At 45.1% G+C, this 25,320-nt stretch overlaps 1 long non-coding RNA gene across 1 annotated transcript; it reads left to right on the top strand.

The window, feature by feature from the left end:
• The first annotated feature begins 248 nt into the window (after nucleotides 1-248).
• LOC111771203 (uncharacterized) lies at nucleotides 249-24,480 on the top strand. The gene is made up of 7 exons (XR_002804892.2): nucleotides 249-667; nucleotides 5,994-6,142; nucleotides 6,483-6,604; nucleotides 10,462-12,190; nucleotides 12,956-13,083; nucleotides 15,048-15,167; nucleotides 22,578-24,480. It is a non-coding gene; the product is annotated as an uncharacterized lncRNA (long non-coding RNA).
• Nucleotides 24,481-25,320: the final 840 nt, after the last annotated feature.

Genomic DNA, 25,320 nt, shown 5'->3' with positions numbered 1-25,320 from the left:
CAAAAATAGGGCAGGGTAAGAGTATAGAAGGTGTTGGAGAAGGGATAGTGGTTATCTCAAGATGGTAGGATGACATGATTTGTATTTTCTTCTTTGTGTTTTTCTCTATATTCAAAATTATTTATAGTAAATATGCATTCCTTCTGTAATCAGAAAAAAATAAGAATTATTTGGAGAAATGTCTTATTAAGTGGCAATGACGGTTGCCAAACTTCTTTTACTTTCTACCTCGTTCTTTTTTAACAAAGGTCTCTTTGGTTTGTTCACTGATCCGCTGTATCCAAGGTGTCATTTTCATGGGGAGAACGGGAAGAAAGAAAGGGCAGGTGGATTTGCCACGTTTTCTTTGTTTACCTTAGCTTGTAAGCAAAGTGCAGGAAACCACAGACTGATCAGGTAGCTCTGGGAAGAAGTGATTTGGCAGAGTGCTGAACAGTACCTCGGGCAGCTGCTCTTCCACCTGGGCTCCATTCCTCCTTGGTTGTGCATCAGTCACCACAGTGAAACACCGCCACCTCTGGGACTGTCAGAAAACCCACTGCCTCCATCAGCCTTGAGACTCAGGACTCTGTGGGGACAATGGTTGACACCCAACTGCCAGCAAAGTCGTTGTACCCACCCAATGCTACCACATAAAGGACGTCTGTAGCCCTGGCTTGGAGCTTAGGTAAGTGACCCCGGTGCACCTGTCTGTAACTTGATTGGCGGTTATTGAGTTTATGGAGTGGAGCAAAGTCATGTGAAGGTAGTAAATGGATAAGAAGCAACTTTGGAATTCGGCACAAAGAATCTTAGGCATTGAAACTAGCCGGAGGCTGGTGTTTTCACAGGAACACCACCTGGGTATGCCTAGGAATAAAGATCTTGGTGTTAGGAGAGAGGCTGGAGAGAGATGCTGCGGCCAGATGCTAAAGTTCTGTAGGTTCTTGGAAGTTAATACTACTCTATCTCTAGGTCTCACTTATTAGGATATAGATATCCTTGGGACATCCTGGTTTTTTCAATCTGTTAGGATACTCTCCAGAACATTATCTTCCCACCTAGCAGATTATCAAATAGAAAGCCTTTCATTCCATAATTAGATATGAGGATAAATAAGTAAATTCTATGCTAAGGATGCCAAGCTTAATAAGACCAGGTATCAGCCCTCATCTCAAGGGAACGGTGTGATAAGAGGTCACGCTGGGCGCTGTAGAGAAAGGGCAAGACATGAGAGGCTGTGAACACAAGAATGCAGTCCCACTTGTGTCACACAGGTATAATTCTCATAAATTATACAGTTAAAATGTCGCATGGATTTTCCGGAAGGTTTTTGTAGGGAGAAAGATTTTTCTTTGGGACATCATTAATTGAGTCTATTCTAAAAGCTTATCTTTTCATGAAAGGGCACCACTGTCCGACAGTCCAAGTCACTCAGTGAATTCCAGTTCAATCAGACGCTGGTTGAACACAGAGTGGGCTCCTCCTGCCAGCTAATCAGCACTTGTACGCAAACTGTAGAGCTCTCTGATGTGGAACTTTAAAAGTCCCGTGGATCAACTACAAAGTGAATTAGTGCGTCACGGTTAGTGCACTATAATAAAATAATAATGTTTTACATCTGTGTTCATTGTCTATGGCTGCTGTAACAAATAACCACAAACTCAGTGGCTTAAAACAAAGCAATTTATTATCTTACGGTTCTGGAGGTCAGAGGTATGAAAGGAGTCTTAGAGGGCTAAAATCCAGTGTTGGCAGGGCTGCATTCCTTCCAGAAGCTGCAGAGAAGAGTCTGCTTTCTTACCTTTTTCAGCTTCTAGAGGCTGCTCACATTCTTTGGCTCGTGGCCCCGCCCCTCCATCTTCAGATTGCATGACTTCCATCTCTGCTTCCACCCTCATATCTCTTTTTTTCTGACGTTGACTTCTTGCCTCCCTCTTTTTTTTATGCGGTAAAATACATATGACATAAACATTATCATTTAGCCATTTTTTAAGGTGTGCAATTCAGCGGCGTTAATTACATTCACAATGTAGTGCAACCCTCCCGATTTCCAGACATCATCACCCAAACAGAAACTCTGTACCCAGAAAGTGATAACTCCCAGTGTCCTCCTCCTCCCAGCTGATGATAACCTTAAATCTACTTGCTGCCTCTATGGATTTGCCTATTCTAGATATTACGTGTAAATTGAGTCACGCAAGTGTATTTGTCATTTTGCGTTTGGCTGCTTCACTTAGCATGATGTTTTCAAGCTTCATCCATGTGGTAGCATATTCTACAATGTTCCTTTTATGGCTGAATAATATTCCACTGAGTGGATGTACCACATTTTGTTTATCTATTTATCTGTGGATGGACACTTGGGTTGTTTCCATTTTTGGCTATTGTGACTAATGCTGCAAAAATATTAGAGTACAAGTATTTGTTTAAGTTTTTGTTTTCAGTTCTTTTGGGTATATTCCCAGGAGTGGAATTGTGGGGTTATGTGGTAATTCTATGTTTAGCCTGGAGAAACTATTTTCTTGCCAAACTGTTTTCCACAGTTGCCGCATCGTTTTCTGTTCCCACCAGTAGTGCACATAGGTTCCAATTTCTCCATGTGCTTGCCAACATTGGTTATTGTCCATCTTTGTGATTATAGATACCCTGGTGAGTGTGAAGTGTGTCTCACTGTGGTTTTGATTTCCCTAATTACTGATGATGTTGAGCATCCTTTCGTGTGCTTTTGGGCATTTGCATACCTTCTTTGGACAAACGTCTATTCAAGTCCTTTGCTCATTTTTTTGATTGGGTTGTTTGTCTTTTTTTTAAAGTTCATCAATCGATTTTTTTTTAAGGTATGTGCGTTTTTTTTCTTTGGTGAGGAAGATTGGCCCTGAGCTAACGTCTGTTACCAATCTTCCTCTTTTTATTTTTTTCCTTCCCAAAGCCCCAGTACATAGTTGTATATCCTAGTTGTAAGTCACTCTAGTTCTTCTGTGTGGGACGCTGCCACAGCTTGGCTTGATGAGCAGTGTGTAGGTCCATGCCCAGGAACCAAACCAGCAAACCCCAGGCTGCCAAAGTGGAGTGCACAAACTTAGCCACTAGGCCACGGGGTCGGCACTGGGTTGTTTGTCTTTTTGTCATTGAGTTGTAGGAGTTCATTATATATTCTGGATATTAACCCCTTATCAGACATTTGATTTGAGACATTTTCTCCCATTCTTGGATTGTCTCTTCACTCCTTGATAGTGTCCTTTGATGCATGCAAGTTTTGCCTCCCTCCTATAACAACACTTGTGATTACACCCAATAACCCAGGATAATCTCCCCACCTCAAGATCCTTAATTTAATCACACCTGTATAGTGTGTCCCTTTTACCATGTAAGGTAACATATTCACAGGTTCGACGATAGGATGTGGACATCTTTGTGGGAGCTGTTAGTCTGTCTACCACAATCTGTTTCAAAAAATCTCTACAAGGTCAGAAATTGTGAATGTGAGTTTACGCAAGAAGGTGAAAGCAAGTGACTTTGAAAGCAAGCAGCCCCGTGTGTGCAGTGTTCACTGAGGGCCTCTGCCCTGAGTCCTTCCTTTCACCCTGCTGCGGATGTCCTGTGTTGGGTTGCATCACTTCTCTGTTCGTGCTTAAAATGGGTCTAATTGTCCTTCCTATTTTCCTCCTATGGTCTTAAGAGTGAGAGAAGAATAGACCCAGCTTGGGGCTTTTTGTCATCTGCAAGAACCAGAAGTCCCAAATATAAAAGCCATTTTAGGGAATATCAAGAAAACAGGAGCACAGTGAACGCATGAATACAAGCCAATAAATACGGTTTATGTTTGAATCTGGATCAGAAGGAAAACTAACAAACCTATGAAAATTAATGAGACCATGTCTCTGGAAAACTTTGAGCTCTTCAGAGCGAAAGGGCTTCATGAATGCAAGCATTTCCACGTCCCTTCCTCACCTTTTTTTCTCTGTTAACAGCCATATTACCTTTTTACTCCCTGTACCCATTACAGCACCCACCTTGTAATTATTGGAAGCAATAATTGTGCTAGGGTGGGAAGGTGAGCAGATGCCCTGGTGAGAATTTAGGACCAAATGTTGGATTAGCACCAGGGGAAGGCCTGACAGATTGTTTGCTGACCCACAAAGTCACGGAACCTGAAAAGACAACTATTTTCCTGTGCTCCAAAAGCCTTGAAAAAAATGTGTGTGCCTTGGACATAGCAATTCCACTTACAGGAACCTAGCCTAAAGAAATCATCAGAAACACAGGCTAGGTTATATGCCAGATGTTTGTCGGCCTTATTTGTATTGTTGGAAACTGGAAACAACCTAAATGTCCAACCATGGGAAATGGTTAAGTCAATCACGGCATGAAACACCATGCAATATTATGCAGCCATTCAACATGTCAATGAATAGTTTTTAATGATGTTAGGAAATGAGAATGGTAAAAAGAAAGACTGATTTCCATGTAAAGGGTGGTCTCAACCACATAAAATACCGATGGATAGAAAAAACAAGAAGAAGGGAATACACCAAATTTACCACTAGTCGTTTCCGCTCGGTGGAATGTGGGATGATGCGAATTCCAGAAGGCTGAGTGGAGGCTGTGTTCTCCTGCTCACTATTTTTCTACTTGCTGTGGATGATGGTAACACGTTGCGGTTGTTTCTTGTGTTTTGTTTGTTTGTTTTTGTGGGAGTTTTTTGATATCTCCTTGCATTGGGGTTGGATGGGAGAGCTGACGTATTAAAAAAAATCTAGGAGAAAACCATAGTTAATGAATCCCCAGATTTGAATGACTGTAGGTGTTGTTTTAGAAATTTCGTTTAAAAGCAGTGAGAATAAAAATGAAGACGACAAAGCAATCTAGATTCTCTGCCTCCCTTGTGAAAAATTTAGCTATTTCCAATAAGTTAAACGAAGCATTTTTGATGGGCCCTATGCTAATGCTGTGTTTAGAAGAACCCCCTCAGTCATTTGCATGCTATTTTGGGCTGAATTGTGTCCCCCCGAATTCGTATGTTGAAACCCGGACCCCCAGTACCTCGGAATGTGACTATATTTGGAGCGAAGGGCCTTTAAAGAGGTAATTTAGGTAAAATCAGGTCATATGGATGGACCCTGATGCAATACAACCGGTGTCCTTATAAGAAGAGGGGATTAGGACACAGACCCTGCTACAGGCTGAATGTTTGTGTGTCCCCTAAAATTTATATGTTAAATCCTAACCTCCCAGGTGATGGTGTTAGGAGGTGGGGCCTTTGAGAGGTGATGCGGTCATGAGGGTGGAGCCCCATGAATAGGATTAGTGTCCTGATAAAAGAGACCAGGGGGCTGGCCCTGTGGCGCAGCAGTTAAGTGCGCACGTTCCGCTTCGGCAGCCTGGGGTTCACTGGTTTGGATCCCGGATGTGGACATGGCACCGCTTGGCAGGCCATGCTGTGGTAGGCGTCCCATGCATAAAGTAGAGAAAGATGGGCATGGATGTTAGCTCAGGGCCCATCTTCCTCAGCAAAAAGAGGAGGATTAGCAGCAGATGTTAGCTCAGTGCTAATCTTCCTCAAAAAAAAAAAGAGAGAGACGGGGCCGGCCCGGTGGCGCAGCGGTTAAGTTCGCACGTTCCGCTTCGGCAGCCTGGGGTTCACTGGTTCGGATCCCGGGTGCGGACATGGCACTGCTTGGCAGCCATGCTGTGGTAGGCGTCCCACGTATAAACTAGAGGAAGATGGGCATGCATGTTAGCTCAGGGCCAGGCTTCCTCAGCAAAAAGAGGAGGACTGGCAGTAGTTAGCTGAGGGCTAATCTTCCTCCAAAAAAAAAAAAAAGAGAGAGAGCTCCCTTGCCCCTTCCACCATGCGAGGACACAGAGAAAAGATGGCCGTCTATGAACCAGGAAGCAGGCCCTCACCAGCCACCAAATCTTGTCTTGATCTTAGACTTCCAGCCTCCAGAACGGTGAGAAATAAACCTGTGCTCTTTACAAGCCACCTAATTTATGATATTTTATTATAGCCACCCAAACGGACTAAGACAGACACATACAGAGGGAAGACCGTGTGAGGACACAGCGAGAAGGCAGCCACCTGCGAGCCACCGAGAGAGGCCTCAGAAGAAACCAACTGTGCCCCCACCTTGATCTTGGACTTTCAGCCTCCAGAACGGTGAGAAAATACACTTCTGCTGTTTAAGCCCCTATCTGTGGTATATTGTTATGGAAGCCCTGCAAGCTAATACACATACATGTACATTAAAATGCATTTGTGTCCGTTTTTGAGGATCCCAGACACCTCAAGACATCCGTAGTTGTGGAGCGATTAGGGTTAGGAAGACGGGTGTGTGATGTGTGATGGGGCAGGCGGTGGGTGGAGAGCTGCACCTTCTTAAAGCTCTGTACCAGAAAGAGATGCTGATTGTTTTTTAAACTAGAGCTTAGAGTAAATTGCCCTCCTGGGAGTGGGGACCAGAGAAGGGCACTCTCTTTCCATCCTCTTCTTTTTGTAGGAGTGTGACAAGAGAAGGGCTCAGGAATCATGAGGGGCCTCCAACATGCCCACCTGGAGCATGCTACCCAGCTCCTGTAACTGGGGTCAAAGGCCTTCCCACCACAAAAGGGGGCCCAAGAGGTAAGGAATCCTTCAAATGCAATGGTGACTGGTCAAGTTAAATTCCGTCTTGGGGGTGAGCGGGGCGGGGTCCACACCTAACAGGAGTTTTAGGAAGCGGGGCTGCCCGCTCACACACTGTGGGACTTCCTGGGGCTGAGGGAGTCATTCCCACTCGGGGATTCGGCCACCTTCTGCCCTCGCCAGAAATCGAAGGCCACTCCTGCTCTTTCAAGTGACTAGGCCCCGAGCTAGCAAGGCCTTTCGCATCCTTGTCGTCTGCCCCCTTTCTTTTTTTCTCCCATCTCAGCGCCCCAGGCCTGCCAGAGCCAGAACTGGCAGTGCCTTCCTGACAGTCTGGGATGTGTCTCTGGACAAGGGACTTCGGATCTCCAAGCTGAATCCACACGAGCGGTTTGCACCATCCCTTCCGCCAGCCCGCTCCAACTTTGCTTTGTAAATTAAACTTCCCACTTGCTTGTCCAACCACCGCCTTTTCCTCAGCTGCAGGCCTGGAGTTTCCACAGCTTTGGCATGGCTTCTGTCTGAGAGGTTTAATTGATAACGTAAGGAAGGAACCCAAAAATAGCACAGTAACTGCCCCCTCCAACGCCAGGGAGCCTCCAGTGTACTCCCCAGGTCCTGGAACTGGAGGCTGCCCTGCTGGCCTGTATCCTCCTAAGGGCCAGGAGAGGGGCCCCTGGTGATCCTGGCCTGTGCACACACAGCAGGAGACCCCCTGGGATGTATTTCCTGGGGGTGTCTCTGGTCACAGTGCGATGTTTTCAGAGATGATAAAACGACCTGTCACCCGAGCCGTCCTTCCCCTCGCTCTCCCCGCTCCTGCTGCACCAGGCCCTGTGCTGGGAAGTGGGGTTAGAATATGGTGAAAGGCCAGGACCTAGCTGCCTGTGGGCTGTAAATTCAGCCTTTAATTTAACAGATTAGTTTTTTACTGTGAAGCATGTATTCTTGCGGCACACGACATAATCTCTGTTGACAAGTAGTACAGTATGTTAAAAAAAAGCTTGGGCTCTGGAACCTGATGGCTTGAGTCTAAATCCTAGCCTGGCCAGTTAGAAGCTGTGTGAGCTTAGACCCATTACTTAACATCTCTGGTCACTAGTTTCCTTGTTTATAAAATGTTATTGATAATGTCGTACCTACCTTAGAGATTCTAAGAGTTAGATGAGTTTTAAACAAGGAAAGCACTTAGAACAGTGCTGGGCATATAGGAAATGTTCAATAAATAATAAGTTCTTTCTTTTTTTTATTGCCATAAAATATACATCACATAAAATTCACCATTTTAACCATTTTTAAGTGTACAGTTCAATGTCACTAAGCACTTTCACATTATTGTGAAATCATCATCACCATCCATCTCCAGAACTTTTTCATCTTCCTGAATTGGAACTCTATCCCCACTAAACACTAACTCCCCATTCGCCTCTCCTCCCAGCCTCTGATAACCACCATTCTATGAATTTGACAATTCTAGGTTCCTCGTAGAAGTGGAATCATACAATATTGGTAGGATTTGTGACTGGCTCATTTCTCTCAGTATAATGTCCACATGCTGTAGCATGTGTCAGAATTTCCTTCATTTTTTTTATGGCTGAATAATATTCCATGGTATGGATATGTCACATTTTATTTATCTGTTCATCTGTCAATAGACACTTGGGTTGCTTCCACCTTTGGGCTATTGTGAATAATGTTGCTATGAACATGGGGGCACAAATATCTGTTCAAGGCCCTGCTTTCACTTCTTTTGGGTGGATACCCACAAGTGGAATTGCTGGATCACATGGTAATTCCATGTTTAATTTTTTGAGGAACGATTATACTGTTTTCCACAGCAACTTCACCATCATTCTCATGGTTTTAAACACTAGCTACAGCCTGACGAATTGCAACTTTATACCTTTTCTGAGCTGTAGATAGATGTACACAACTGTCTACTTGATCTTGTTGATTGCCTGTCTCATACGCATTTTGAGATTAAACGTGTCCCAAACTGTACCTTTTACCCCACCCCAGCCCTGCCCTGTTTTGGTAGATGGCACTAAATAAGCGTCTGGTTGCTCAAGCTGGAAACCTTCAAGCAAGGCCAGCTACATAATTTGCCAGGCCCAGTGTAAAATGAAGATGCGGAGCTCCAGCCAGGAGTAGGGAAGTCAGTGTCCCCTTCCCACAGGTCTGTAAGCCCCATCCCGTAGTGGATGGGCCACCCCAAAGGGATTGCAGTCTCCATGCTGGGATGTACTCAGCACCTGGATCCAGGGTGGCCAAGAGCCCTCCACCGAGGTCACTGCCAGCCTGGGATGGGGATGGCTCTTGCTCCGGTCACACATCCACGAAGCTGACCCCACTTTCAGCGAATCCTTGATTCCTCTCTTTCCCTCACCCTCCACATTCACTTCCGCAGCAAGAACTGTGAGTTCTACCTCTGAAATCAATCTCAATTCATGACTTCTCTGTCTGTGCTGCCATTCCCTCCATCCACGCTGCCATCACCTCGCTCTACTATAAAAACCGCCACCCAGCCTCTTTCACTCACACGTGCCCCTCCCACCGCATTCTACGCAAGAGCCAGAGGAACTGTTTCCAAAAATAAAGCTGTCCATGTTTACTGCCCAGTTTGAAAACATTCGTGGGCTCCTCACGACACTTAGAATAAAATGCCAGCTCCTTGCCATGGCATACCAGAGTGTGCACCATCTGGCCCCTACCCACTTCCCTGACTTACTTCAGAGCCCTGCCCTCTCTTCTCTTCTTCTCTGGTGCAACGTCCTGCTTTCTAAATCTAGAGAATGCCAATCCTGCCATGGCCTCAGGGCAGAGTTTCTCAACCTCGGCACCATTGACGTTTGGATAATTCTTTGCGTAGGGGATTATCCTGTGTGGTGTAGGATGTTTAGCAGCATCCCTCTAACCATTGGATGCCAGTAGCACCGCCCCCCCATCACCACATTGAAACCACCGAAATGTCTCAGACGTTGCTAAACGTTCACAGGAGGCAGACCACTCCCTATTCTTGAGAACACTTCCTCGCAGCCTTAAGGCACTGGTTCTGCCCTCTGGCTAGACACCCTCACCACCTTCTCACTTCTAGCACTTACTTGTCCTCCAGTTACCAATTGCAATGTCACCTTCTTAAAGAGGCCTTCCCTGACCAGCCAATACAAAGTGGCCACTCAGTCACACTCACTCTATTTTACCTCTACGGGATAAACACTCAACAGTCTCTGCTCTCTCTTTGGTTTAATCATTTATTTGATTATTTTCTACTCTCCTCCTCCCCCTCAGGATGCACGCTCCATGAGGGTGGTAATTTCCATAGTTTTGTTGAGTGCTCGGTTCCTGACACCTAGAATGGAACCTGGCACCTAGGAGGCGCTCGGCCCACATTTGCTGAATGAATGAGTTCCCAACACCTTGAAACTCGTATGTTACTTGTTTCTGTACTTGTTAGGCCATTTTCGTGTATTTCTGGTTCTTCCTCTTTCCTTTCTTGTGGCCTCTACTTTCCCCTTCTTAGCCCCATTTCTGTTCTCGATTGTCTCGTTTCTCTCTCTTCAACGTATCACAGGTGGTGTTTTCCTACATTAATTTGATTTAGCGTCTTTTGTAACAGAAACACAGGGTAGACAAACACAACATGGATAACGTTTTGGTGAAGTTGAACTTAAGCAGCAGGACTGATGGTCAGGGGTTTCTGGACTACACATAGCAGGGGCATCTCCCAGAAGAGTGGGCCCGGGAATCGACTGGAACCAGAGGGAACAGCCCTGCTGGGAATCCAGGAGGACCTCTCTCTCTGTCCTTTGTCTTTCCTTCACTCTGAGGGTTGGCTTCTTTCTTTCTTGTTACAGACCAGTCCCCTATGCCTCTCAGTTCATCTGGTGAAAAATATGGCTGCCATCAACACCTCCGTAGGCTTTATTGAAGAAATCAAGCAAATTGAGCTAAGTTGTCTTTATCTCAAACTCAAGAGGATTGAGAAGATTCCTTGGCTGGACTTGGGGAGGAAGTGCTCCTTATTGAATGTCTACCATGTGCCAGGTGCCCTCTAGGTCATGGGGATACAGTAGAGAGCAGAACAGACAATCCTGCTGTCATGGATCAGACATTCTATGATATGGCACTGACTATATGTTTATTACTAAGCACCTATCGAGAACCAGGCCCCAACTTTGTACCAAGGACACAACACTGAGCAAAAAGCACAGACGTCATTGCATATGGTGATAAATGAGTTCATTTAGTCAATAGTCTAGATTGCTATAAGAACATACAGCGAGGGGACTTGAACTGGTTTGAGGGGCTGGGAAAAAATTTTTTTAATATGAATTAAGTGAAATTTATTTTTTAGAACTGTTTTAGATTTACAGAGAAATTATGAAGATAGTGTAAAGAGTTCCCGATATACCCCACACTCAGTTTCCCCTGCTATTAACATCTTATGTTACTGTGGTACATTTGCCACAAGTAAGGAACCAATATTGATATATTGTTATTAACTGAAGTCCATACTTGGTTCAGGTTTCCTTAGTTTGTACCTAATGTTCTTTGTGTGCTCCAGGATCCCACGTTGTTGTCCTCATGTCTGTGTAGGCTCAACCTTGGCTGTGAAAGTTTCTTAGACTGTCCTTGTTTTTGATGACCTTGACAGTTTTGAGGAGTACAGGTGAGGTAGATTGTAGAATGTACCTCTGCTGGAATTTTCCTCATGATTAGACTGAGGTTATGACTTCTGGGCAGAAGACCCCAGAGGTAGAGTACCATTTTCATCACATCATATCAAGGGTATGTGCTATCAACTTGACCTGTCACTGTGGATGTTGACCTTGACCGCCTGGCTGACGTAGCTTCTGTCAGATTTCTCCATACTTCCCGTTTCCTTCTTTGTACTGTAGTGCAGCCCACATTCAAGGGTGGGGTGGGGGTGTTATACGCACCTCCTTGACAGTTTGTTTCATTTCTCATAGCTTTATTGAGGTATAATTTACATACCGCAAAAATCACTCGTTTTAAGTGAACAGGTTGATGAGTTTAGTAAAATTCTACAGATGTGCCTGAGGGAACTGGTTTTTTGAGCTGACATCCAAAGGATGAGGAGGATTGAAGTGGGCAAGGGAAGGGAAGACTGTTCCAGGCAGAGGTAAAGCCACCCACAAACCCCTCAGGGGAACGTCGTGCATTCAAGGACCTTGGGTTAATCCCGGATCCCCTAAAAAAAAAGGCAGAACATGTCACCATCCTCCATTTAATATGCTTCATAGATATTTTCTTCAAATCATTTTAAAGTCCACAGCATTTTATGGCCTAACTGCATTAACTCCAGTTCTGTGAAACAATTGTCTGTCTAGAACAACTCATCCCCTGGAGGTTTATCCAAGGTTTTACTGCAACAATAAGTAAATATTAGGATAGTAAAATTCAGAATGATCCCTGAGGGGGAATAAAATTGTGGTAAAATTTCCTCCCTTTTCAGGTCTCGTTTAAACAAAAATGAAAGTGGGTGTACCATTTCCTTCCTGATAAGCCCTTGATTTATTTCCCTTTGGAACAAACACACCACAGCAAAGTGAGGATGAGAAGGTAATTCAGAGGCAGAAGAAGGGAAGGAACTATACTCAGAAATATGTCCTCATGCAAAGTTAGCATCTGAAAAGATCCAGTTAGCAGAAACACTGAAACGCTATTTCCAGGTGTGAAGTATCCAAGAGGCTCTCAGGACCCCTGTGGGACATTTCCTGGCATGTATGAGCACCATATGTGTCAGGACAGGCAGGGCTGGGCTGCAGTAACAAAGAAACCCCTTATTCTCAGTGGCTGAATACAACAGGTCCTTATCTGATGTAGAGCAGGTGGCTCTCCTTGGCGGCTCTCCTCCAATAATTGATTCAGGGATCTAGGCTCCACCCATCTTGCAATGGTGTCATCTTAATCACGTGGCCTCAAAGTTTGCCACCAAATAGGAAGAGAGAGTGTGGGTGATGACATAGGGGATTGTATGTGCCAGGACTGGTAGTGGTATATTACATCACTTCTGCCCACATCCCTTTGGTCAAGACCCGGTTATATAAACCCAAACTAAATGGAAAGGAGGCTGGGAAATGTAGTCTTCTTGTGTGTGCAGGAGGAAGAAAATAAAATGGGATTTGGTGACTGTATAGTATTGTTTTTGCCCCAAGACCTTAATCTTTTTAATTTGATGCTTTTCAAATTGTAAAATAATACATGCTCACTGTCACAAGTGAAACATAGGTGTAAAACAGTGAAAGTAATTATGTTCCCCACTTTTGGTCACCTCTCACTTCTCCTTCCCTGTGTAACCTGCCACACCTCTTTCCTTGTTCGTAGGACTGTATTCCATGTATATATATGACTCAGGGGAATTTGACTCTGGAAGACATTTCTGAACTGGAGGTTTTCATACTAATGCTGCTAGAGTTGTTGAGAAACACCTGAATGAAATGTTCATCTAAGAGGTACCTCATGTTGACAGAGTAGTGATGGAATTTACTGGAATTTAAAATTCAGTGCTTTTGTTTATTTTTTTCTTAGCTTCCTACAGGTCTTTGGCACTCACTTCTGCCTCTGGGATGCTTTTCTGGGCTCCCTTGTCACTGTTAGAGGCTCGCCTCTTGATGGTGGAATCAGCAGGAGTTGTGTCATCAGAAAGATCTGGGTTCAAATCCTGGCTCTGCCTCCTGCAATCTCTGTGACTTTAGACAAGTAATAAACTGTTCCAAGCATTATGGAAGCATAGCTACCTCATATTTGAAACAGAGATCTAGTACCTATCACTTGTTGTATTTGCATTCTACAAGATAAAGTCTACTCTTAAATCTCCCAGGTTGCTGGATATCTATGCCATCTTAATGTCCACAACTAGAGATCAAGGCAACTAATCCTTAAAATGTGTACAGTGTGACCGAGAAGCTGGGGTAAACTCTACAAAACAAAGTACTGTAAGATGAGGAGGAAAGAAAGAGAAAATAGAGACTTGAAAATATTCGTGGGTCAAAGAGGATTTGGGGTACTCATTTAGGAATGAGAGAAGATGTATAGGGAAATGAAGATTAGGAGATGTAGAAGTTATTAGAAACATGTTGAGACTGATCAGGCCATTGTGCTACCAATTTTCCTCTTCATTAGTTATGCATAGGTCCCATCAACAGGGGCAGAGTCCTGCTGTGACAGACCTTCTTTGTTAATGATCCAGTGGAACAAAAGATTCAGTGAAGCCCAGAGGTGTCCCCAGAGGAAGGGATTAGGCCTGCTCAGTGCTTTAAGGTTGTTTTATAACTAATGTAGCAGTGGTCTAAAAGCAGCGGAACACAATGTGGGGCAAGCATCAAATTTTACCAACGTTGAGAAGGTGGTGGGAAGAAACATCAACAACCAAAAAATTAAAAATGGAAAGATCTTATTGAGGAGCTCAGCAAAACGAAGAAAAAGGCCAGGGACCCAAACATGAAAACTTGGATATTGACACAATGTCCAAAAGAAAAAAATTTGAAGAAGTTTCATCAGTAAGTTTTCGGTCAGAAAACCCAGAAGCCACTTTAGGTCTTTCAAACAGAGAGGGATTTAATACAGGGAATTGAGTCGTAAAGCTGGTGGAAGGGCTGGGAGAACAAAAAGGCGGAAGGTGGTGTTACCCAGAGATCAGAAGTGCAGGAAGCTGCAGACCTGTCTCATATGGTTAAATTCTGGATGTTGAAAGCTGTTCATCATATGATGTTTTCAGAACACCTCTGGAGCTTTTCTGGTCTTTGCACCTCCCATTAGTATGGGTTAGATTAGACTCTCAAGGCCTAGGTTTATGGCCTGTACAACATGCAATGCCCTGTAGGTGTTCAAGGCTATGACAATGGAAATGTAGTAATGGACAAGCTATGAGAACAGGTCCATGGTGTCTACAAACTTTGGTCTAAAAACTTTTGGTCTAAAAACAGCTGGGCTGGTAAGAGTCACTCACTTGGTTTTGCCCTTATCTGATTCAGGCCAGGGTTGTGTCTGCAAGGTGTGATTGGTTGACATTTGCATAAGCCAAGGCCCCTTCCTCTTAGTTGTGTACATTTCACAGGGAGGTTAGATCTGTGCTCTAGGTGGTGAGTCTTATGTACTTAACAGCCAATCTGACGGCAGAGTTGGTCAACATTTTCATGAACTGTTTGGGTTCCATGAGTTTTTGAAAGAAAGCAATTTGGGAGGAGCATAATGGGGACTTTGTGGAAAGGTGTAGTGAGGGGAACGTTGTGGTTTCTAGAGCACCGTGGTGTTCTCTCTCAGGGGCTTGGAGTGCTGCAGCTTGTCCCTCAGGTTCCTCCAACTTCTCACCCCTCTGGGTTGTCCTTTGTGCCCTTGGGTCTGCCCTCCCAGCACTGTCATTCCAGGCCTTGGCTGGATTAGCTGCTCTCATATGCCGGCTTCTTTCTGCCCACAGTGTCCATCGTTGTGTGCACAAGTGGTGTTAACAAGGGAGCTCAAACATGCCGCAGTGGAAGTAGCCATTGATAACAGCTCTCTAGGAGAGTCCGTGGTTACTGTGACAAGGTACTAAATGGTAAGTTTTCTATTCTTAAGCCCTGCTTGCTGCTCTGGAGCAGGCTGATGGGCATTTTCACAGTGATGTGTGTCTCTTCTTTGGTACTCACTCTTTGTCTAAGTTGGGAGATTTTGTACCAAAAAACAAGTGGTCTACCAAATCCTATCCCTAAGAACTTTCCTATCTCCCTAAAGTAGGGTCAAGTTCTCCAGCCTGAGAAGCTTGTTCCGAACTTGTCATGGTACCCTACCTGTTCTGCCATCTCCCCGCAGTAGGCACTGGGCTATTGTAAACAAATTACCTAGTAGGGCTCTCCCCCACCCCCATCCTGTCTGTCCCCACATTAGGTCCCTCCTTCACTCTCTGCCACTGCTAAAGCTTGTGCAGCAGGAAGGGACTTACTACAAGTGTCTGCCAACACCATCCCCCAACCCCAACCTGCCCAAGGAAGGTGATATAACAGGCAGCTTCTTCTTCTTTTTTTAAAAATTAATTACTTAATTAACATTTTTATTGAGGTAACACTGGTTTATGACATATAAATTTCAAGCGTACATCATTATATTTCGATTTCTGTGTAGACTGTATCATGTTTCCCACCCAAAGTCTAATTACCATCCATCACCATACATATGTGCTCAGTCACCCCTTTCGCCCTCCCCCCTCCCCCCTTCCCCTCTGGTAACCACCAATCTAATCTCTGTATCTATGTGTTTGTTTGTTGTTGTTGTTCTTGTCTTCTATTTATGAGTGAGATCATATGGTACTTGATTTTCTCCCTCTGACTTATTTTGCTTAGCATAATAACCTCAAGGTCCATCCATGTTGTTGCAAATGGCAAGACTCAATATTTTTTATGGCTGAGTAGTATTCCATTGTGTATATATACCACATCTTCTTTGTCCATTTGTCCCTTGATGGGTACTTCGTTTGTTTCCAAGTCTTGGCTATTATGAATAATGCCACAAAGAACATAGGGGTGCATAAATCTTTATGCATTCATGTTTTCATGCTCTTTGGATGAATGCCAAGCAGTGGAATAGCTGGATTGTATGGTAGTTCTATTCTTAATTTTTTGAGGAATCTCTATACTGTTTTCCATAGTGGCTGCACCAGTTTGCACTCCCACCAGCAGTGTGTGAGAGTTCCCTTTTCTCCACATCCTCTCCAACACTTATTTCTTGTCCTGTTAATTATAACCATTTTGACGGGCATGAGGTGATATCTGATTGTAGTTTTGATTTGCATTTCCCTAATAATTAGTGATGTTGAACATCTTTTCATGTGCCTATTGACCATCTGCGTATTTTCTTTGGAAAAATGTCTGTTCAGATCTTTTGCCCATTTTTTAATTTGGCTTTTAGTTTTTTCATTGTTGAGATGTATGAGTTATTTAAATATTCTGGAGGTTAACCCCTTATCAGATATATGCTTTGCAAATATCCACTCCCAATTGTTAAGTTGTCTTTTAGTCTTGTTCATGGTTTCCTTTGCTGTGCAGAAGCTTTTTAGTTTGATGTAGTCCCATTTGTTTATTTTTTCTACTGTTTCCTTTGCCCAGTCAGACATGGTACTTCAAAATATGAAGCTAAGACCATTGTTGAAGAGCATCTTGCCTATGTTTTTTCCTAGAAGTTTTATGGTTTCAGGTCTTACATTCAACTTTAATCCATTTTGAGTTAATTTTTGTATAGAGTATAAGATAATGGTCTACCTTCATTTTTTGCATGTGGCTGTCCAGTTTTCCCAACACCATTTTTTGAAGAGACTTTCCTTTCTCCATTGTATGTTCTTGGCTCCTTGTTGAAAATTAGCTGTCCATAGTTGTTTAGGTTTATTTCTGGGCTCTCGATTCTGTTCCATTGATCCTTGTGTCTATTTTTGTGCTAGTACCATGCTGTTTTGGTTACTATAGCTTTGTAGTATATTTTGAAATCAGGGAGTGTGATACCTCCAGCTTTGTCCTTTTTTCTCAGGATTCTTTTGACTATTTGGGGTCTTTTGCTATTCCATATAAATTTGGGGAGTCTTCATTCTATTTCTATGAAAAACGTTGCTGTAACTTTGATAGGGATTGCATTGAATCTGTAGATTGCTTTATGAAGTATGGACATCTTAAATATGTTAATTCTTCCAATCCAAGAACATGGAATATCTTTCTATTTTTTTTGTGTCATCTTCAATTTCTTTTAACAACGCTTTATAGTTTTCAGTGTACAGATCTTTCACTTCTTTGGTTAAGTTTATTCCTAGGTATTTTATTCCTTTTGTTGTAATTGTAAATGGGATAGTATTCCTAATTTCTCTTTCTGGTACGTCATTGTTAGTGTATAGAAACACAACTGATTTGTGTGTGTGTGTGAGGAAGATTTGGCCCATGATGACTGAGACAGCTATGGGCTCACCCTCTTCTTCACTTTTATGTCACATTCTTGCTTCTAGGGAAAGTGGAGACTAAGAACCACTTTCAACTTGAATTTGTTTGAAAATGGAGCTTTCTGCAGCAAACAAGCTGGATCTCTGCTTTTTAAATCTGGATCTCTGGATGTTGTTGGGGAGGAAATACTTTTTCTCTATCCTCTTAGGTTCAGTGCTTGGGGGCCTGCAAATTTAACCAACAAAAGATAGATTAACAGGAGGAAAGGAATACAAATTTTATTAATATTTTACTGCACAGGAGTTCACAGCAAAGAAGGGAAACTCAAAGAGATGGTTAGACTTGACTCAGGAGCTTATATACCATCTTTAACCAAGGAAAGGAGGTTTGGGCTTCAAGGGATGATAAATTATGGGGAAGTGACTAGGATATGTATGGGGAGAGCTAATGGAAGATAAGGGGTATTTTAGTAAGGTCTGTTTATGCAGACTCATCTCGATAACAGCTCTGTCTTGGTGGTGAGTCGCTCTCCTCTTCCTAGTCCAGGAGAGGCAGACACCTTCACAAAGGGAAATTTATGCCCTGACTTAGGCAGAAAAGAGGAGGGAAGAGAACTCTTCCTGCATTTTGTCGATTCTCAGTTGCCTTCAGTTTAAAATAATCCTCATGTCAAAGTGGCATATTTTGGGGTGGCATATTGTGATCCCCTTCAACTTGATCTCTAGAAGGCTGGGCAGCCAGATGTCCTTAGAAGGAGTTTGTCACTCATAATGATTACTTGACTTGTCAGCGCTGTGCTTCCTTACCTCAAAGGTGCTTCTTGTGTCCTGGTGCCACCCCATGCAGCCTGTGAGGGACAGAGCCCAGGGCTTGGAAGCTCTGAGGTGGCCTGAGCCTCCCCAGCATAGCCACTTTCAAGTCCAGCGCCCAGTGGTGAAATGGCCCACCAGCACGGCACAGGAGAGCCCCCAGAGGGACACTTCCAGAGTATGGCATCAGTCTGCTAAGTGAGGAGGCCTGTTAAAGGCTTAGACACAACCTGCCAAACCGGTTTGTAAACCAGCTCCAGCTCCCTTGGGGTGAGGGTTGTGTGTCTGGATGAACGCAAATCTGGATTCTCAGACAGTTCTCTCGATGTTTGGTTTTCTTTTAAGTTAACAAGGGCTTTCGCTTTCCTTCCCTTTTTATCTGTTTTGCAGCTGGTTCTGAGACATGCCCCAGCCCAGTCTATTTATCTTGTGAGCTTCAGAAGGCGCACACCCCCTCTCCTCACACGGCTCCCTCCCCGGGAGATTGCATCTTGCCTCTGTAATGGGGTTTTGACTGGCCTTTTGTATAATGCTAGGCCACAATGGGACAAGAATCTTCTCCTCTTATTTTTATCAGGCGCTTTTATTTCCTGAGCTGTTTTTTAAGTGTGCCTGTTTCTGATTTTGCTCCTGGCGGGGAAAGGGGCCCGGGATTCAGCGAGAAGATTAGATGCCCTTGCGCATCAATTGGTCTTTAAAAGAAAGAAGCAAAAGTTGATCACATGCTGAAGCTCAGGGCCAATGCAGAGCTGCCTCCCAAGAGGCCAATCAATTTCAATTAAGGAGATTAAAAGCCCCGAGCACAGAAAGGCCTGGTCACGCGTTTCTGAATGCCTTGCTCCTCCAGCAGCCTGGAAGCAGGCAGTGGGCCTCAGAAGCGCTGGATGGTGTCCTCTGGGCCAATGTCAAGACAGCGGCGAGGGAGCGGATGCAAAAGGAGAAGCCAGCTGGAGGGGCTTAGTGATTCTCCACTGGCGTTTGGGTCAGGACTGACCTGTCAGTGTTCTGAACCCCATTCAGACCCAACTCTCTGGGCCAACCCAACCCAACCCAAACTTCCCAAGGGTGAAGCCGCCGCTGGCTCCTGGCAGCTGCCTCTGCCCTGCTCTTTAGGTGGAAGGCAAGCTTTCCGTGGCTCCTGCGGGGAGAGCTGGTTCTCCTGGCCTCCTGGTCCCTCCTCCTCTGGGCATCACAGAGGCTCTGCATCTGCCACCCTCCTCACTGAAGTCTAGGTTCCCACCTTCCCTCACTCGTCTGGCATCCTAGTGCCCACACCACCAGGGGTAAGGGCAGAGGCCAGAGCAGGAGGCTTGGTGGAGGAGAAGGGCTTTGACATCACACAAGCCCAGGGCTGAGCCACCTCTTCTGCGCTCTGCATTGGCCCAGTCAGTATGTGACCAACCTGTGCTTATTTCTTTTTAAGACCAGTTGATGGGCCAGGGCCTCCAATCTGCACCCAGGCATCCAGGTGAGCCTCATCTTCCACGTTAACAAAAGGAAGCTAGCTGTTACACGGCTGGTGGGACTGCAAACTGTGCAGCCGCCGTGGAACACAGGACGGAGATTGCTCAAAAAATTAAAAACAGAAATACCATGTGATCCAGCTATCCCACTACTGGGTATTTATCCAAAGAATATGAGGTCAATAATTCAAAAAGTTACAAGCACCCCTATGTTCATCGTAGCATTATTCACAATAGCCAAGATGTGGAAGCAACTGAAGTGCCCATCAATGGATGAATGCCTAAAGAAGATGTGGTATATATATATACAATGGAATACTACTCAGCCATAAAAAAGACAAAATCATGCCCTTTGTGATAACATGGATGGACTTTGAGGGTATTATGCTAAGCAAAATAAGTCAGACAGAGAAAGACAAATACCATGTGATCTCACTCATATGTGGAAGATAAACATGTAGATATGGAGAACAGATTGGTGGTTACCAGAGGGGAAGGGGGTGCGGGTAGGGCAAAAGGGGCAAATGGGCATGGACAAAAACTAGACTATTGGTGGTGAGCATGATGCAATCTAAACAGAACCTGAAATGTAATGATGTACACGTGAAATTTACACAATGTTATAAGCTAATATGACCTCAATAAAATTAAAAAAAAAAAAGGAGCTAATTCCTGCCTCACAGGGGTTGCCAGGCTCACAGCAGGGACTGAATGTATGTAAAGTGCCTGATGTCCCCTAGCCACCCCACTCTGTGGGGCCATTCCCATTACAGTGACACTGGGCAGACAAGGGAGGCAGGGACAAAAATTACTCTCAGCTCTCCAGACCTGGTGATTTTTGTTTAGAAACCAATAAATCAACAATATTGAGAGGATTCCACAAGCCTGCTTTGTCCACTGTAAATGCTGTGTAAATATGGAGGATGTGTCTCGGGATGGCACAGGAGAACCAGGCCATAGGAGGAGGGGGATGCAGGGATGGAGGGGAGGGGACTGAGTCAGCTGGACCCCAGGCAGGACAGGATGGAGGAGGGAAGGGCACTCCAGGAGGTGGGTAGCATGGGGCTGACGGAAACCACAAGAGTTGGGCAGGAAAGAGAAGTGGGCCGGGCGGAAGCCAGATCCAGCTTTGTGGACAGAAGCACCTGCAAAGACAAACGCAGACTTCCCTGGCAAACTCCAGGAGGCTGAAGCCACCATCTTTTGGCCCATCAGGGAGAGGTCCTCTCAAGGGATCGGCTGTTCATCACGGGGTCGCTTCCTTTTCTCTGCTGCTTGTCTTCCAGCTACTTTCCTATTAACAGGTTGGCCTGGAGAATGAAGGGGCAGGGGGAGGCTCGTTTCAGGCCATCTGGCTGCTTGTTTGGTTACCTAAAAGACAGGAGCGCCTGCTGGTAAAAGTGACTGCATCAAGAAGTTTGGGGTCATAGAGCTCCAAAACCTTGTGGGGTGCCAGGTCAGGGCAGTTCATGGCCTTGCCCACGGTCCCCTTAGTTAATGGCAGGGCAGGTCTCCTTTTGTCCTGCTACACCCCCAGTATCCCGGAGCTGCCTTCATCCCTGACCTCTCTCTCCCAAGATATTGAGAAATGAATGACCTAAGCTGCAGGCTTAGGTTTGTTGGGAAGAGCTGGGATGGCTGTTCATAACCTTTTAAAGCATCTGGACTTTTTTCCAAAACAAAAACAAGTCTCGTGCAGATTGCATTATATAGAAAGGGCATTTTTCTTGATAAAAATCAATTTTACAATTGAAGGGGGGAAACTATTGCTCTGTGGAACTTTCTGGTTGCTAAAGAGGGATAGAAGAGATTCCAACGGGAATCCTTGCCTCAAGGGGGGACCAGCATTATGAGAGGGAAGGGATCATGAGCCCCAGCCCTGCCTTTCTGAGATAGAAACCTGTGGGGTGTCTGGGCGCAAGGAGGCATGAGGGCAGGTGGGCAGAAGGTAGCCCCCACGTCAGGCAGTAGGAAGGGAACGGGGTGTGATGTGCCCTGGGACCTGCCTTCCAACATGGCACCTTGTATGGGCTGGTTTGTGTCCTGGGGAAATGGCTTTGTCATTATGTCATGGGAGCCCACGCAAATTTTGATGAAGACCCCAGGCAGAAATGCTGCCAGTGGTGGTAGCCCAGATGGCAGGAGGCTCTGTCACAGCCATGGCGCCTTGGGTCTCAGGAGCAGAGCCCGGGTGTCAGCCAGCTCGGGCCATTATAACAGAAAACCACAGCCTAGGGAGCTTCAACAACAGGCATTTCTTTCTCGCAGCTCTGGAGGCTGGAAGTCCAAGATCAAGATGTGGGTAGATTTGTTTCCTGGTGAGGGCTCTTCCTGGCTTGCAGATGGCTGCCTTCTTGCCGTGTCCTCACCTGGCAGAGAGAGAGAGCTCTGGGGTCTCTTCCTCTTATAGGGACACCAATCCCATCCTAGAGGCCTCACCCTCATGCCCTCCTCTAAACCTAATTTCCTCCCAAAGGCCCCACCTCCACATCCCATCACATTGGGGTTATGGCTTCAGCATGTGCATTTCAGGGAGGACACATTCAGTCCGTAACACGTGGCGTCTGTGCCTCTCCACCATCTTTCTGTCTCCTCAGTTATGCTGGCCTCTGGGTAGCGCTTCTCAAACTCTCCATGGTGTAGGACTAGTTTCCTGATTTGTGATGAGGTATGATGTATGACAAGAAAAATGAAATTATTGTATAAAAAAGATGTGTGAAATACAAGCTTATTTCTTTGTCTTTCTTTCTTTGTTTCTTTTTTTTTTTTTTTGAGGAAGATTAGCCCTGAGCTAACATCTGCCACCAATCCTCCTGTTTTCGCTAAGGAAGACCGGCCCTGAGCTAACATCCGTGCCCATCTTCCTCTACTTTACATGTGGGATGCCTACCACAGCACAGCTTGACAAGTGGTGTGTAGGATCCAGACTGGCAAACCCTGGGCCACCAGAGCGGAGCATGTGAACTTAACCGCTGTGCCACCTGGCCAGCCCCTCATTTCTTTATTATTAGTTTCCACTGACAACACTGCTGTTAAATTGGTGTGGATGCTTCTGAATGCTCACTCTCACCTCTGTGTTCATCTCATTGTGGAGCAGTGACCAAGCCTTTGAGCGGTGCTGTTCTAGAGCCCCATGGAAAGCAGTCTGTCAGCCACTCCAGCAATGGGACTCTGAAGCTTCCAGAGACTAAATGTCGTGAGCACTAGCTCGGCTAGGTCCTCGCTGGGCCTTTTCACCGTTGTTATCTTGGGAGGGAGGTGGCTAAGCCCAAGACTCCCAGCCGTGAGGAGGATGGCAACCTGGCTGCCTTTCTCTCAACAGGATCATAGCATTCTGCAGTGGCAAGAGCTCAGACCTTAAGGTCAGAGACTAGAAGGCAAATCTACTCCTCTACCTGCGAGCTGTGTGAATTTGGGGTGAGCTCTTAACCTGTCTGTGCCTCAGTTTCTCCAACCAGCAAATGGAGATGGTAACACCTTCCCTCAGGGAGTTGTGAAGATTAAATGAGACCGTGCCTGGTGAACCCTTAGCGTGGTGGCTCGTTACTGTTTCTCCTTCTTCAGAGAAACAGTTAGGGCCCCAGCGAAGAGGCAGGACTGCTCCCCGGGGGAGAGGGCAGTGTGGCTGCATGCTTTACGAGAACAAAGGGCCCCTCTTAACAGAGAACAGAAGGTCTGGGTGGGCGCCACCTCTGGGGATCTGGACCAAAGAAGGTTTCCCGGGAGAAACTTTCCTCAGCACGAGAACTGGAGAGAGAAAGCTGGGATGTCAACTCAACCTCATCCATTGACCAGAAGGCTAATTCCAAATCTTTCATGAAGAGTTGCTGGGGAAGGAAGCCCTGACCAGAGAGGAGACTGCAGTGCTGGATTCACCCTGTTTCCCTGTGGAATCTAAGATGAACATGGGGCACGTAAGCCCCAAACAGCTGGTATGTCTGTCGTTTCTGGGTCCAGCACAGTGAGGCTCAAAGGCTCAGTCTTGGGGCATCGAGCTGGATGTCAGGAGACCTGTGTCTCTGACTCATTGTGGATAAAGTGGCAGAAAAGGCCTCTGTATGAGTTTGCTGGGGTTGCTGTTATGAAGTCCCACAGACTGGGTGGCTTAAATGACAGAAATTTATTTTCTCAACGTTCTGGTGGCTAGAAGTCCAAGCTCAAGGTGTGGGCAGGGTTGGTTCCTCCTGGCAGCTGTGAGGGAGGGCTCTGTCCCAGGCCTCTCTCCTTGGCTTGTGCACGGCCTTCTTCTCCCTGTGTCTTCACATCGTCTTCCCCCTGTGCATGTCTGTGTCCAAATGTCCCCTTCTTATGAGGACACCAGTGGTATTGGATCAGGGCCCACTCTAACGGCCTCATTTTAACTTGAGTACCTCTTTAAAGACTCTGTCTCCAAATACAGTCACATTCTGAGGTACTGGTGGTTAGGGCTTCAGCATATGAATTCTAGGGGGGCCCATTCAGCCTCTAACAGCCCTTTACCCAACTGGCCCCCATTTCAACAGCAGTGAAGTCAGGGGTGAGCCTGCAATCCCCTAGATTTCTCCTGATTTTAAGCAGATTAAGGCTCAGCCTAGAACCGTGGATCAACCTTCCAAATGTAGCTGAATGTGTGTTAGGCCATGTAATCTTTCCAGGTTAAAATTTATTTATAAAGCACAGATAATAAACATAAATCTATCTCCCTAGGTGTTCTGAGCCTTAAGTTATGTTTGCAGCAATGATGCATTACAAAACCAAACACATCCTTCTTTAGGACAGATGACCCAGAGGCAAATCAGCCCCTATCACGACAGAAAACAGGCCTTCAAACCAAGAGAAGACAAGATTGTAATGCTTTCCTAACAACGGTGCTTTATTGATGCAACGCAAGGAAAACTACATTAGATTCTATTGATTCTCTTTGAGATCTAATAATATGCTTTATTCAGATCTTATTCACATCTACTTGCTCCACAGGTCTTTCTCAGGAGCTGAAATTGGCCAATGACAAGCAGAATTGGTCCCACTGTCCCTTGAAATCAGAGAAGCAGACATGTTTTACAACACAAAAGATACCAGCTTTCTTTGGGAAGCAAGGTATAGTTGGAAAAAAATATCTCACTTCTAAACAAATTTGAAAGCACGCCTAACTTCAGATTTATTTGATTATAAAATCTTTCTCGAGGCTAATCAGTTTTAGAAACCATTCCTATTGGCAGCAATGAGCCAATAAAAAATCCAGAAGGAGAGAGATATCACCACAACTCAGAGAAACAATGTCATTCATTTTTTTAAAAAGCATTGAATTAATGTTTACTCCGCTGAGTCAAATTATTTATACATATGCTATAGGTTTTGCATCCGGAGAATTTGTTAGCATTCAGAGTGTGATAAATTGCAGCTGACTTACTTGTGCAAAATCATCTTGAGGAAGATTTTTTTTCCAGTGGGAAAATATGTGGATGACACATGATGGGCCTTATCGAATGTTCTTCAGGTGTACATCCAGAAAAGCTCAGGAGAAGGGAGAGACGAGGTTTTAG

Source organism: Equus caballus, chromosome 29 (assembly GCF_041296265.1).
Source record: "Equus caballus isolate H_3958 breed thoroughbred chromosome 29, TB-T2T, whole genome shotgun sequence".
NCBI classification, from domain to species: Eukaryota; Metazoa; Chordata; class Mammalia; order Perissodactyla; family Equidae; genus Equus; species Equus caballus.
Note: the sequence above shows the minus strand (reverse complement) of the source record. Positions and strands in the feature narration are given on the sequence as shown.